We start from the raw sequence: 13,227 nt of genomic DNA, 5'->3' as shown, positions 1-13,227 counted from the left end.
CTCAGAAAGCATATTTGCATGACATTCATCCTTCATTCATGTGAATGAATTAATGCTGTAAAATCAGTGACGTCTCACAGTGTTGACCCAATGTGTGAGTGGGCCATTTTTTTTTGAATGTTAAGGAGGTAAAACTGCGGCACGTGACCTCAAACACACAGAGGTTACAGTGGGGAAAAAATTACAGATTCATCCTCTCAAAGTTCATGTTCAAGTTGAAGGAGCGGGTTTTTCTTCAGCTCCATGCTTCCATAATTAGGGTACAGTTTTAAAGGACATTTCCAGTCTTTTTGCACATTGGAATGTTTCATTAACATCAGCTGGCAATACATGCTACATTAGTGCTCATTGTTTTCTAAAGTTTGCCACAAGTTTTACTGACGGGTAGCTGAGCACTAATGCTGTAGAGCTGCTCGCATTACTACTGACTGACCACTGTTGGCAGTGCTGATCAAATCTAAATTAAGATAAGGTCACTGGGTTACCTATTTCTCACCTGAAATGTTTTTAGAAACATATTTTAATGTTCTCTTTAGATGTAATTCTATTCGAGTTTGTGAACAGGAAGCGTGTGCCATACTGCTTTCTCCACAGTGAAAACGGAGGCCACGAATAAGAGATCAAACATTAAAACTAAGTAGTGCTGATCAAATATAAACCAACACTCTGTTACTGCTTTGCATATTTCTCGCCTCATATGCTTTAGAAACATGTTTTAGCACACTGTTGAACTGTCGCACAAGGTCATTTTTCACCAGCCGGCCGCCATTGACTCAAATGGATACGTTCAGATCAACGCCACCCACTAGCGTAAGCGTCTGTTGGTCTAGTGCAGTGCATTCTGGTAGTTGTAGGTTTTCTACCTCTTTTTTTTTAAGATTATTTTTTTTGGCTTTTATTGCCTTTAATTGACATGACAGTGTGAGTGTGAAAGGGTGGGAGAGAGGGGGAGACATGCAGCAAAGGGCAAAGGCTGGATTTGAACCTGTGGCCGCTGCGGTGAGGATGCAGCCTCTGTACATGGGGCGCCGCTCTATTCACTGAGCCACCAGACACTCCAAGGTTTTCTACCTCTTGACTAAGAGTGAATGCCACACTACTTTTTCTCTGTTTTCTCTTGTCACGTTGTACCAATTTCAAATGCACTTTCTACTCCATATAGCCAGCCTCGTTTTCTATGAAGAGCCTCTTTATGTAGGTGAAATACTTATTTAATGAACTTTAAAATCACAATATTATCTGATGGTTTTACATCAGACGCTCTGAGCAGAGCTGATGGATGTCCTTTGCTGCACACCCACACATTAATGAATTAAAATTCTGTAAAGTCTCATTCCCACTGCACAAAAAAACCCGCTAACACCCGTTAACATCTGTCCCTTCATTGTATACAGTGTTCTGCGCTTCTTCACTGGCCCCTCAAGAGTCTCCCTGTATTTCCATGTAGGAAATATTTGAGTGTGAATGAAAACCCTGCAGATTAGAGACCAAAGGGCCCACTGGGTTTGACTCAGAGCCTAGAAATTCCTCTTACTGCTCTGCTTCTCTGTGATATAAACACTCCTCACTCAACTTTTACCACTTTTCTTCCAGCCCCTGCCTCTCCCCCTCTTGTTTTCTCCCCCCCCCCTTTCCGTTTCTATAACTTCCTGTCATCTGCTCTGCCCATTTTTATTTTTTGACTGTTGCTGACTTAACTAAATCTCGCAGAATGGGGCTGATGGGATACAGTTTTAAATAGAATATCATACATTTTTAGGGGAGTTCACTGTGTTATCTTGAAAATCTAGGAAACGTCACATGATTTTAACCATTAAAAAAACAGTCCAGGAAGTGTTCGTCTACCATGGGCCACGGGTGGAGGTTATCTGTCAAGTTTGTTATCCGGAACTGAAAAGATTGTGAAGAATAAAAGTCTGAAAAATGCACTGATTAATTCATGGAAAGTTGTGAAAGTAAAGTCACACTCGAGGTATAGCGGGCAGCAGCGACAACATTCAGGTTTCCATAATCCCTCTGAAGAAAAGTCAGTGAAAGCTGTTATGGCTTTGACAGCACACTTCCCAATGTGTGTGTTCTTATAAAAATGACATGGACACAGGAAGCGGAGTGCTGTGGGGGCCGCAGCACCCCCGAAAATCAGGCATGAAAAAAATGATGAGCTAGTTTTTTAACCAGGATATATAGGTGAGGTCCAGTGGTATTTGTGGTGAGAAAGAAGTAATACTGAGTGTTTTTTATCTGTCCATCACCAACATTTATGATAGTTCCCGCAGAGAGGTTTAACTGGCAGTAGGTTGGAGCATTTCAACCCAATGTGCAAACACACTGAGGTATTTTTGGAGAGCCAAGAATTTTTCAGTGTCTGACTGAATCAAAGTAACTAAAAGGACAGGGCATTGAACATCTTGTCAGACGGACCCCTGGAGAGAGAGAGAGTTCAGTGCAGTCAGCTACAGCCAGAGTACATAATGTGTATCATAACTATAATCATTGCGACAGTTATTTTTAGGGCTGTCAAAATAATGTATTCATTTGATTAAATAATCACAGTAATGATAATGCGTTCAAAAAGTTGACACTGATTAGTTACCCTTTGACCTGGTGCCTCATAGGAGGCCACATTGGCTGTGTAACATAAATTTTCTTACCATTGGGGTACTTAAAGTCTGAAATATCACCTCAACGCAAAGCATTGAGCACCGAACATGGAGGTCTGAACTAGCACAGCCTCTTATGTTAGCACTAGCAGCCAGCCTCATCAAGCCACACTGGACCAGGCGTTCAGAGGCAAACTGAGTAAGTTTACCTGTGACAGACCTACAAAATGGATTGCAACGGACTGCAGACCAGTCTCGGTGGTAGAGGACAGGGTTATTTAGAGGCTTTACAGATAGCGTCCTCTGACACAGCTTACAAGTCTCCATAGTGAAGCACAATTGTGCCCAAAATCCAGCAGCTTTATGGTGCAGATAAGAGGAAAAAAGATGCAGTGGGGGCTAAATATTTTGCACTGACTGGGGATCACAGGACTTCAGTTGGCAATCACAGTGACCTCGGTGTTGCTGCACACGCCATTGACAGTAAGTGAAAACTTAAGCCATTTGCATTAAGCATACTAAAAATTATTAAATTATTCACTGATTCACTCATCTATCTCTGAATTATTGCTAATAACGCTGTTGCGACCCAACAGCGTTGCAACATTGTACCCACCCTCCGGTCGCCTCCCAGCTCATGCTAATGAGTATGCAGCTCAATTTTGAACTGTAAAATCCCTTTAGCATTGTTGACCATGTTAACAGTGTTAGCTCTGTTACCACCGTTAGCAGTGTCAGCAGGTGTAGTGGTGCTTGCGTAGTTAACAGACAAACATATTGATGGTACACTTTAACAGATCATCCCTGCATGCTGTAGTCTGTTTACATTTGTTGCTTCGTGCTATGTCACATTTTGTTGCTCTGATTTGTTGTAGGTCTAGACAACTGCATCTAGAGGTATTTTGGTCTATGACTGTGAACACTCCTTGAAAATTGGAAATGAACTTAGAGGTTCTAGAGTAACTTAGTTTGCGATTTGGTGTAGTGATATCAGATTATTTGACCAGTGCATTCCTAGCAGGATCCTGGAGGGACTGATCATTTCATCTTGCATGTTGAAGAGAGTGAGTAAGCAAGAAGGGAAATAAGGATGTAAAGAAAAGGGATGTGTGTCAGAAATATTGCAGTTATATTTAGATTCCTCAAATCTTTCAGCTGACCAAAGGTGTCGCTTTATTGGCATAGAAAGTCTGCAGTCGAGGCAAAAGTGACTGATGTGTGTGACAGAAAGGCTGCTGGTGTGAATCTACAGGTAATTGCGGTCAGCGTGGCTTTTAAATAGTTTAGCTGAAACTGCTCAATAACAAAGTAGAAAACTGTTGAAGTACCGGCCGCAGCACCCAGGACCTGAAAATAAAGCTGGGTGTTTCCTAGAAGAGAAAGTAACCGAGCTTTACCTGGATAAAGATGCTTTTATTGTCAGAGCAGCATCATTAACTAAAAATGTGGAGAGACAAGTTCTTCATCCTTCCCATTGAGTGGAATTTCGGGAGCTTTCAAGTTGAACCTGATTTCTGTCTCTTTTAATGGTCAGTTCAAATACCTGAGGTTGGGTTTCTATGTGTAGTTTTATAATTGCACCACCCAGCTTGACTCACCTCTGTGTTTCTCGTCGCCTCTGTCACTTTATGCGTCAATAACACAAGACTCCACTCATCTTGACGTCATTTCATCCTGTAGCCTTGAAATGTTCCTGCTTAAGATTACAGTAGCTATTCTTGTATAATTCTGTACTTGTTCATTATCACATTATTGTCATGTCACTGGACCCCAGAGCCATTTAAGGACATTTTGATTCAATCTCAGTTTAACGTCCCAGATTGTTACAGCTATATTTTAGTATCTTGTTGACATTTTCTACATCAGGGATATCAACTTGCTTCGCTTGGAGCCACTGGGGCAAAATGACAGGAGACCAGAGGCCAGGATTTTAGAATACTTCTTGGATCTTAGAACATTTCTAGGATTTAAGAATGTTGGATATTAGGACATTTCAAGAATTTAAGGAGACTTCTAGGATTTTAGGATGTTTCTTAGATTTCAGAACATTTCTTTTCAGGATTTTATGACATGAGGGGCATAGCTAGGACCTCTATCAAGGAGTGTAGGGTATCCCCCACTGTTCTTCTTTTGGTGCTGTTTTATGCACTCTGACACTTTATGTATAATAAAAGTACAAAAACAATTCCCACTGTGAATCACTTTATTTTTATTATGAATTAGAAAAGGGTTGGGGGCCACTTTGAACCCTCTTCGGGGCCAGATTTGGCCCACGGGCCATAAGTTGGTTATTGTTTTTCTACACCTAATAGAATAATGTCTGTTTTTAAGAAGTGGTTTGTTGCTTGAAGAACAATTTGCATTCTGACTTCAGCATGGTACATTTGTAACATATTAATGGTGACACTAATCTTGAGTGTTTATCTTGAAATTGTGCTGACTGTACAGATCTTTTGTGCTGCTGGGGGCAAGAAGATGTGTGTGAAGCATCCATGTTTTTAGAATATGTAGCTTTGTTGTAGCAACAATCATATTTGAAGCAATTGTCAAGGAGACATTTGAGTCTGGACAGACATGGACGTAAACAATAACTTGACTGGTTTGTGGAGGCATACAACCTCGAGGCGGTAATTCTAGTTGAATTTAAGAAAGTAATAGAGCCTATTGCCAATACATACTCAACACTTGCTGCACGTGTAGATAGTTGTTTACAATGCCAGAGAGATAAGCTATAAATTTGAACTAAAAATAAGACATTTTGACATTATGACAACTGTAGCCTGACTGATGCTGGAGTTGTAAGGCCAATACAGCAAAGACCTTTAGGCAGCAGGGGGGAAATATATATATGCAGAGTTCTGCAGTTTAGCAGGTGGGCTTTTGTTTTTGAAGAAGAAAACAATGCAGAGGTGAAGTGTTGAAACAAGCTGCAGAAGCCTGATACAGTTTGGGCAAACCACCAACATGAATGGAAGCTGAGCCAGGGTTATTTTCTTCTGTCACTGTCCCACTGACATACAGAGAGGAACTGTGCCTGTTACACCAAAACCACTTCAGTGAGTCCTCTGCAGCTCTGACAGTATACGCAGGAGTGGCAGGTCATGTGACCGTTTATCCCATGTTTTCCTGTCATGTCTGAATCAGCTGTCTGTGTCATCGTGTAAAACTTGGTGGCTGTCTCAAACACGTCTAGACACTGTGTGTGTCTGCAGCAAATTAACAAACAGGAGACACGAAGAGACCAAAAAGATGTGACTCAACAGCAGAGTCCCTATACTTCCTTTTATCAAACTGTCGTATGTCCGTATGTCTTCCATTCAAAATGAAGATTACAGGAGAGTATTTGCTTAAGAATATTCTCTGCAGTGTAAAATAAAGGGGAAGTTCATATGCAGCCTCCAACGTAATTTTGTTAAACACACAGAAGAAGAAGGAAAAGATTACCTTTCAGTGCACCCTTTTGTTGTTTAATTCACAATAGGTGAAAAGGGAAGTAACAGTCTCAAGCATTTATGTCATTGACGGTTGGCAAAGTAAACGCTGGTGAAGCAGTTACACTAGAACGCAGGTATGAAGGAGTGGCTCAAGGCTGAACGGTTGCCAGATCCACCTGTCTCTCCCTCCTGGCCCCACCTGTTGGACTGAGGGAAGGGGGAGGGGGTGTGGGAAAGTGGAAATAGAGGTGCGCCGCCTCAAACCTGCACAAAGCAGGTAGATTTTTTGTGAGCGCCAGAGAAGCAGAGAAACATTGGATTACCTCCTAGTTTTTACTTAGAGGTTGATTTTAGGATTCTTCTTCTTTTTTTTGAGGAAAACACACAGGTAGGACCATTTAAAAAAAAAACAACAACTTCTAGTCAGCTAATGATTCAAAAAAAAAAAGAAGAAAAAATCGGGTTTATGCCATGAAGAGGAAAGCAAGGTGGGAGGTTTTATTTAATTTTGGGGTTGTCTAAGGTGTTCTTTATCTAAAGTGTCCAATGGTAAAGAAAATAAAAAGCCCTTAAGTAGTTTGCTCATTGAAAATGAGATTAAAGCTCTACAGCATTTTAACTTGAGCTGTATTATCAAAGACAGCATCATAAAAGAAAACAATCATGCACAGCACAAACAAGAGGATATTTACTAAACCAATTTCAAGATTTAATAGTTTCTCTGTTGTTATGATGCTCTGAAATACTGCTTGATTTCTGTATATCTGCTTTGTCTTGTATCTTTTGTCAGTGGGGTATTAATTCTCACAATCCTTTCTGCTTTCTAATTCATAAATTGAATCTTTTTCAGGAGCAGTCAGCAACATGTTGTCAGCTAGAGTGTCCGCTAAAAGAATTAAACTTTTTTTTTTTTAAAAATCTGAACCAAACCAACGACCAAATGATATGTCGAAGATTAAATGAGTGATGACCAAAGAATGCGGAAATGTGAAAAAACATGTGGATACTTGCATCCAAAGTCTGGCAGACGACTGACATTGGTTTTACATTTAAGATTCTAAACAAGTTGCATGCCAGTACGTCAGGGTTTATTGTTACAGAGTGCAGCCTTCATGCCCACCAAAGTCCACCCTTTAGGAGTAGAGGGATTTAAAGTCCTTCCGTCAGTTGGATTAGGCCATGGATGAGACCTGCATAGATCCCTTTCAAACACAAAATCAACACTGGTTGAACCCCGGTTGAGCCCTCTGTTTGAAAGCGGCACTCTGATTTCCTTTGTCAGTGTGTCTCTGACCTGGTTGTACAGGATCCTTAGTCCGAGCAAGATGCCTGAGTTTAGCTGTAAACCAGGCTTTATTGTTGTTGTATGTATAGGTTTTAGCCACACACGTGTCCTCACAAATGCTAATGTAAGATGCCACAGTATTGGCCTTGTTGGTCCATCTCTTCATTGTCTAAACCAGATAGTGATCAGTAGGGCTGTGCCCGAGTCAAAATTATGTCAGACGAATCGGATTTGACTGTTCAATACGAACAGTTAATGATTAGCTTTGTTTTCCATACAAAGGTTTAAAATTTGAATGGGTTCGGGGGGACGTTCAGTATGAAAGTGTCAATTACATAATATAGTAGATCCACTAAAGATGGATGGCAAAAGTGCAACATTGTTTGCTGACACTTGCTACGAGCTGTAAATTCACCACTTCTTCACCTTACTGTGCAGTCTCTGTCTCCCTCTGTGCCGCTGCCTACGTGTCCACAGCTGCAAAGACTAGCATGAAAGTCAAGAACAACAAATGCCCACTCAGACTCAACAATGGACTGATTAGACTTTTGTGGTCAAAGGTCAAGTTCAATTGACGCCATAAAATACATTTTTGGCCACAATTCAAGAACACGTTGCTCAGTAACACAACATTTCACACAAATGTCTAAAAGGTTAAAATGATGAAGTGCTGACATTTTATATCCAAAAGGTCAAATGTCACTGTGACATCATTATGTTCTGCAAAAACACTTGTTAGACCATTAGTAAATACCATAAGTCAGAACAGAAGGAGAGACAGTTGGTCAGTTGGTTGACAACGTTGAAACTGTGCCGATTGTAGAGATCTGATGCATGTGAAGCATCAGTGTTTTAGAATATGTAGCTTCTTTGCAGCACCTTCCATATTTGAAGCACTTTCTGCTGTCGTGGCCACATTTAAGTCTTTGTTTACAAATCGGGGAGGCAGATAACAGGACAACATTCCCGTCTTTAACAGGCTGTATAAAAGAGGCAATGTACTGTAGCTTCTCGACACTAAGAATGTCACTGATGTTGTTGGGCTCTAACATTCCAAATGTAAACTGTGCAACATAAATTACAATTGCAAATTACAATCTCTTCAACTCACTGTTTGAAGTAGGGCTGGGTGATATGGACTAGAAATTTATTACAATAGTTTTAGGCTATATCTCAATACAGGATATATATTTCTTCATTAATTCTACAACTGGGAGACAGAAACTGACGTTACATTTTTTCCCTCTTTGATCTGACAATATTATAGAGATGACTATTTGTACTCTACATTCTTACATTTATTTCAGTTAACATCAGCAATGTAGATGTATTGACCAAGGGGGTAACGGCAAGTATTAAAGCAAGTAGAACTGTCTGATAAGTTGAGAAAAGTATATCACTTTAAACCTTTAAAATCAGAAAAAAACACAATTTATTCCATATGATGATATAATAATATCCAGCATCTAAAACGATATATAGGCTCATATCTTGATACAATATAATATCTTTATGTTGCCCAGCCTTCTCTGTCAGTCTCCACAGGTGTCAGAAACTTCAAGGACAAAACACAAATGCACAGGCTGATCAATGACACTTGTTAGTTAAAATCATTTCTGCAAACAGAAATGCAGGTTTACGTTCTCTCTCTCCCCTTCTCACACACACACACACACACACACACACACACACACACACACACACACACTCTGAGTGTCAGTATAGTATATCATGACAAACATGTACAGACACATGAGCGTTTAGACCTTGGTTGTGGAGTAAACTGTTTATATGAAGGGAGGAGATGGTGGGGGGTGGGGGGGGGGGTGGGGGGGGTAATACATCTGGAAGTGAACATTTTTCCTCAGAAGAGGAGGTGGCTTAGTTGTGTTGTCATACTGATGTGAGGATGTTTAATGTCACACACTTCCACACTGGGTGTGTTTGTGTTTGACATGATGCTTTATGGGCTTGTGTTTTATGTGTGTTTTGATTCATGTATTAGTACCTATACAGTTTCTAAGTAGCTAAAGGGTTCTGCTAATTAAAAAAGAAAGTCACTGAATATACTGTGCTTCCTGTCATGTGAATGATATGCACACCACATTCAGTGTGTAATTTTTTTGTTTGTGAGGGCAGGTTTAGTCAGCATTACAAATCTTTGTGAGTCTGAATCTTAAAACCAGGATTGCAGAAATGCTTCTTGTGTTTCTTGTTGAAACCTTTCTTAAAGGTTGAAATTGAGAAAGTAAAGTGTTTTCCCGCGGACAGTGACTATACATTAGACGTTCATGAATGTAACACTAGGCAGGTAAGCATTAACTCTCTAAGTGTGCAACATAGCAAATAATGGAAACATGTTAATTTCGAAGAAAACTCAATTCACCTCAAAAATGCAATGTTCACAAAAGCCATGTTTTACATAACTGCACTGCATAACTTGGCCAAAATTCTTTGATCTACTACGTTCATGGCTGGACTGTAGGCTGCAGCACAACAAAGTGGGTACAAAAAATCAAACATAATTTAAACAGACAGAAAAGGAAAGCATTTATATATGTAGCCTACTCAGCCAAATCAAGAAAAATGAAATAATTTGCACAATCTCAGCAAGTCTTCAGTGTCAGCCGGCAGGACGCTTTGCCTCTGAGACACTCATAGACGCTTCCGGTGGGATATAGATCCATGTGGCAAACGTAATGTCATTGACAGTGAAATCAAGGCGTAACTCTTCATCACGAAGTTTTGAATCCACATTTCCTCTGTGAAATCATGGACTCCCAGAAATCCCTCATATGTGGCTGCTCACGTGTATAAGGGGCTTGCTTTTCCATTATCGCTCACATAACACGCCTACATCACCTTTAATTGGAAATAATGACAGCTAGTGCGGTGGCTGCAATAGAAATAAAGCTGCTAATGTTTTGAACATCCATCACCGTGCTGCTTGGAATGTTATAGTGAGAGGAGAAGTCACAGAACATCACTCAATGGAAACACAGTCAACTTGCAATTGTGTTTTATCGACATTTCAAAAATATATCTTAAGTTTTGTGCAAATCTGTAATGGAAACCTGCCTTGTGACACTCATGAACTCTTTATAATGAAATAAGTACCTCAAGGAACCCTTTTGGGTTATTGTCACAGAGATACTTTTTCATGATGTGTGCTATTGATTATAATCATCTGAATGTGGTCACACGATACAAAATCAAAAACAGATGGAGACGGGATAAGAAAGAGCAGAAGAGGGAGAGAGAAAGATGCAATGACCAGTGAATAAAGAGGTGTGGTGGTGTGATTTTTTAAGAGCACTGCTCTGTCCAGAGGCAAACATGCAATCAAAGACCTTCAGACTGTGTTAAATGCACTGCTGCAACAGCTGGCGGAAGCTAAAAATTACACTATTGAGAAAACTGAATTCAAACTATTGCTCTGATTCACACATTCCTCTCCAGTGGTATCATAGTATTTACAGTCATCCACCAAACAGAAAAACAGATTTCATTCAAGTGGTGGCCATAACAAAAAGCTATAGGATTATCCACTGGATGCGTGTGTTTCGGTCCTGAGTCATATTACGTTGAGATAAGAAGGAAAGTTAGCGGTGGGGAAATGTTCCTGGAACAGCAGCTCCTTCAACTTTGCAGCTCGGTTGTGCAGCCTGAAGTGGCAGCGGTTCTAAGCTCATGCTGGCGGAGCTTCTTCCAGATCACAATCATCGTATTTACAAGCACCGCACTAATCTGGTTACTCTAACTTTCAGCACGTCAGTTATCAGATTTTTCCCCTACTCCAATCTAATTTTGGAAGCACGACTCTCTGATTTTATCTGAGAGAGGATGCAAACTTCTTTCTTTCTTTCTTTTTTTATAGTGTCAGACTGTTGACAGGTGGCGAGTATGAGCGTAGCTCTTCCTTCCATTTGTGTCCGAATTTAAAAATCAGATGTTCAGCGGTGAAAACGTATTTGTTTAGACCTCTGCAGGCTGTATTATGATCTCTGCCATCCTACTGCTCTGTTGTCACTTCCTCTGCCTGAAGTGTTTATTATACACATGCACATACGTTCAAGTTTAAAGGTTTTTTTGTCACATGCACAATAATTCCAGTAAAGCAGCCACTGGCAGAAAAAATCTTTGTTCTTAGACTCCCTAAAACATGCTCTTGCAACATATATTAAAGACCTAAAAAGGAAATAGCGCTATCACCAACTTCCCCAAACACAGTCTCCCATTTTGTTCTATGTTGCAGTAAAAATAAACCTTACTTATTTCCTCTGCAGATTGTTGGGTCACGGTGACACTGACCTCTACATCTTAGAGCACGTTTGAGGACCTGCTGAGCCTGCAGGGAGGCCAAAACCTGGAGTTGAACCACGTACAACCACCAGGCTACAACTACCTTAAACTGGCCCACCTCCACCCACAGCAATACCATCAGCCCCACCTTCCTGCTTACCCTCACCAAGCCCCGCCCAGGCCTCCTGGTGGGCCTGCCGCAGCATCGCAACATGAGCAGCTGTTGCCACTGACGCCGCTGGGAGAGCGCAGTGAGAGCAGCCACACAGGTAGGTATGAGAGGGAGAGAACTTGTGAGATTTGGGAAAGTATGTTAGCTAATGGGAACATAAGGAGGAAGACAGGCAGGAAGGACAGAGGGGAGTCAGAGTGAGATATGTGGGGGAGGAAGAGGGGAGATAAACAAGAGGAGAGGAGGGGGAAAGAAAGGAAGGACAGAGAAGGTATTTAAAGTCATATGGTAGAAAATGTATGAAAATCTGTGCAAATGTGTTGCTTAACAAGGAAATGAAATAACAAACCATCCAATTAGTTGAGCAGCCTGTGTGCACCAAGTAATTAGCAGTGCAGTAGATGGCGAATTTGTGCACACAGAGCAAATCAAATCACTAACAACAGCGAACATACAGCAAAGTGAGTCACAGCATGTCAGTCAGTGTATTATTCCTTTTTAGTTGTTAACGTACAAGATGCACCTCAAAACACAACCCGTGACATGTACTTTATCCGGTTTTGATCTCTAGTAGCGCTATAGAGCAATTTTTGATGAGTGGTTTGTCGATTCTTTTGCCCTGACGAGCATTATGATGCATATGCTGTTGACCCTGCACACAGTGCAGCCTTTCACACTTTTCCATTAATCAGCAGGTGGAGGGTTTTTAACACGAAATGCAGCATTGTGCCAAAAAAGGCAGAAAAGATGAAGATTGTAAGCTAATGAGCATGAATTTGAACAATGCTAATGCTAAAATACATAAAGATTCAAAAGACATTAGCTTTACAATATCCAAAGGAAAAAGCATTCAGGTTTGTCATCCACATAATGCATTTTTTTGTGAGTAATGATAAATATAAAACTTTGTGATTTGAAATCTCAGCAGACACTTTGCAAACACACCTTGGACAGGTGTTCCAGCATTCTACTTGTGTAACTCCAGTGACAGTTTGAAACAAAAAACAGATGACATCACCTTAACAGCACACTAACAGCACACTTCCCTTTATTTTGAAGGTCAGAGGTCCGTATCAGAAGTCTTATTATTTACATTTTGACTCAGCTCTCCCCAAAGATTTCTTCCCTTTCTTGTTTATTATTTTGTGTGCTTGTTTTATGGGTCTGTACACTCTAAATTTACTCTAAATATGTTTGTTTCATTCATTATTTTCTACCATATGACTTTTGGAAGGGTTTATAATATTTTTGAGCTACAGCACATAAATAGCGCAGCTTTGGAGTTGAGTCTTTGTGCTAAGATATGCTAGACATGTCCCGGAGCAGTTTCTATACTGGATGCATAAAGCCTGAACTGGTATCAATTACTTTCTTCTGACTTTGCATACAGTTTTATTTTCAAATATATCACCCTTCACTATCAACATTTGGGAC

At 40.4% G+C, this 13,227-nt stretch overlaps 1 protein-coding gene across 1 annotated transcript in view; it reads left to right on the top strand.

Annotated features, from left to right (window-relative positions):
- Positions 1 to 6,260: 6,260 nt before the first annotated feature.
- amot (angiomotin) overlaps positions 6,261 to 13,227 on the top strand; it is a 37,942-nt gene continuing 30,975 nt past the window's right edge. The window contains 2 exon segments of the mRNA XM_042500031.1: positions 6,261 to 6,422; positions 11,606 to 11,890. The gene's annotated coding sequence lies outside the window, so the exon portion shown is untranslated.

Source organism: Plectropomus leopardus, chromosome 13 (assembly GCF_008729295.1).
Source record: "Plectropomus leopardus isolate mb chromosome 13, YSFRI_Pleo_2.0, whole genome shotgun sequence".
Classification (NCBI taxonomy): domain Eukaryota; kingdom Metazoa; phylum Chordata; class Actinopteri; order Perciformes; family Serranidae; genus Plectropomus; species Plectropomus leopardus.
Note: the sequence above shows the minus strand (reverse complement) of the source record. Positions and strands in the feature narration are given on the sequence as shown.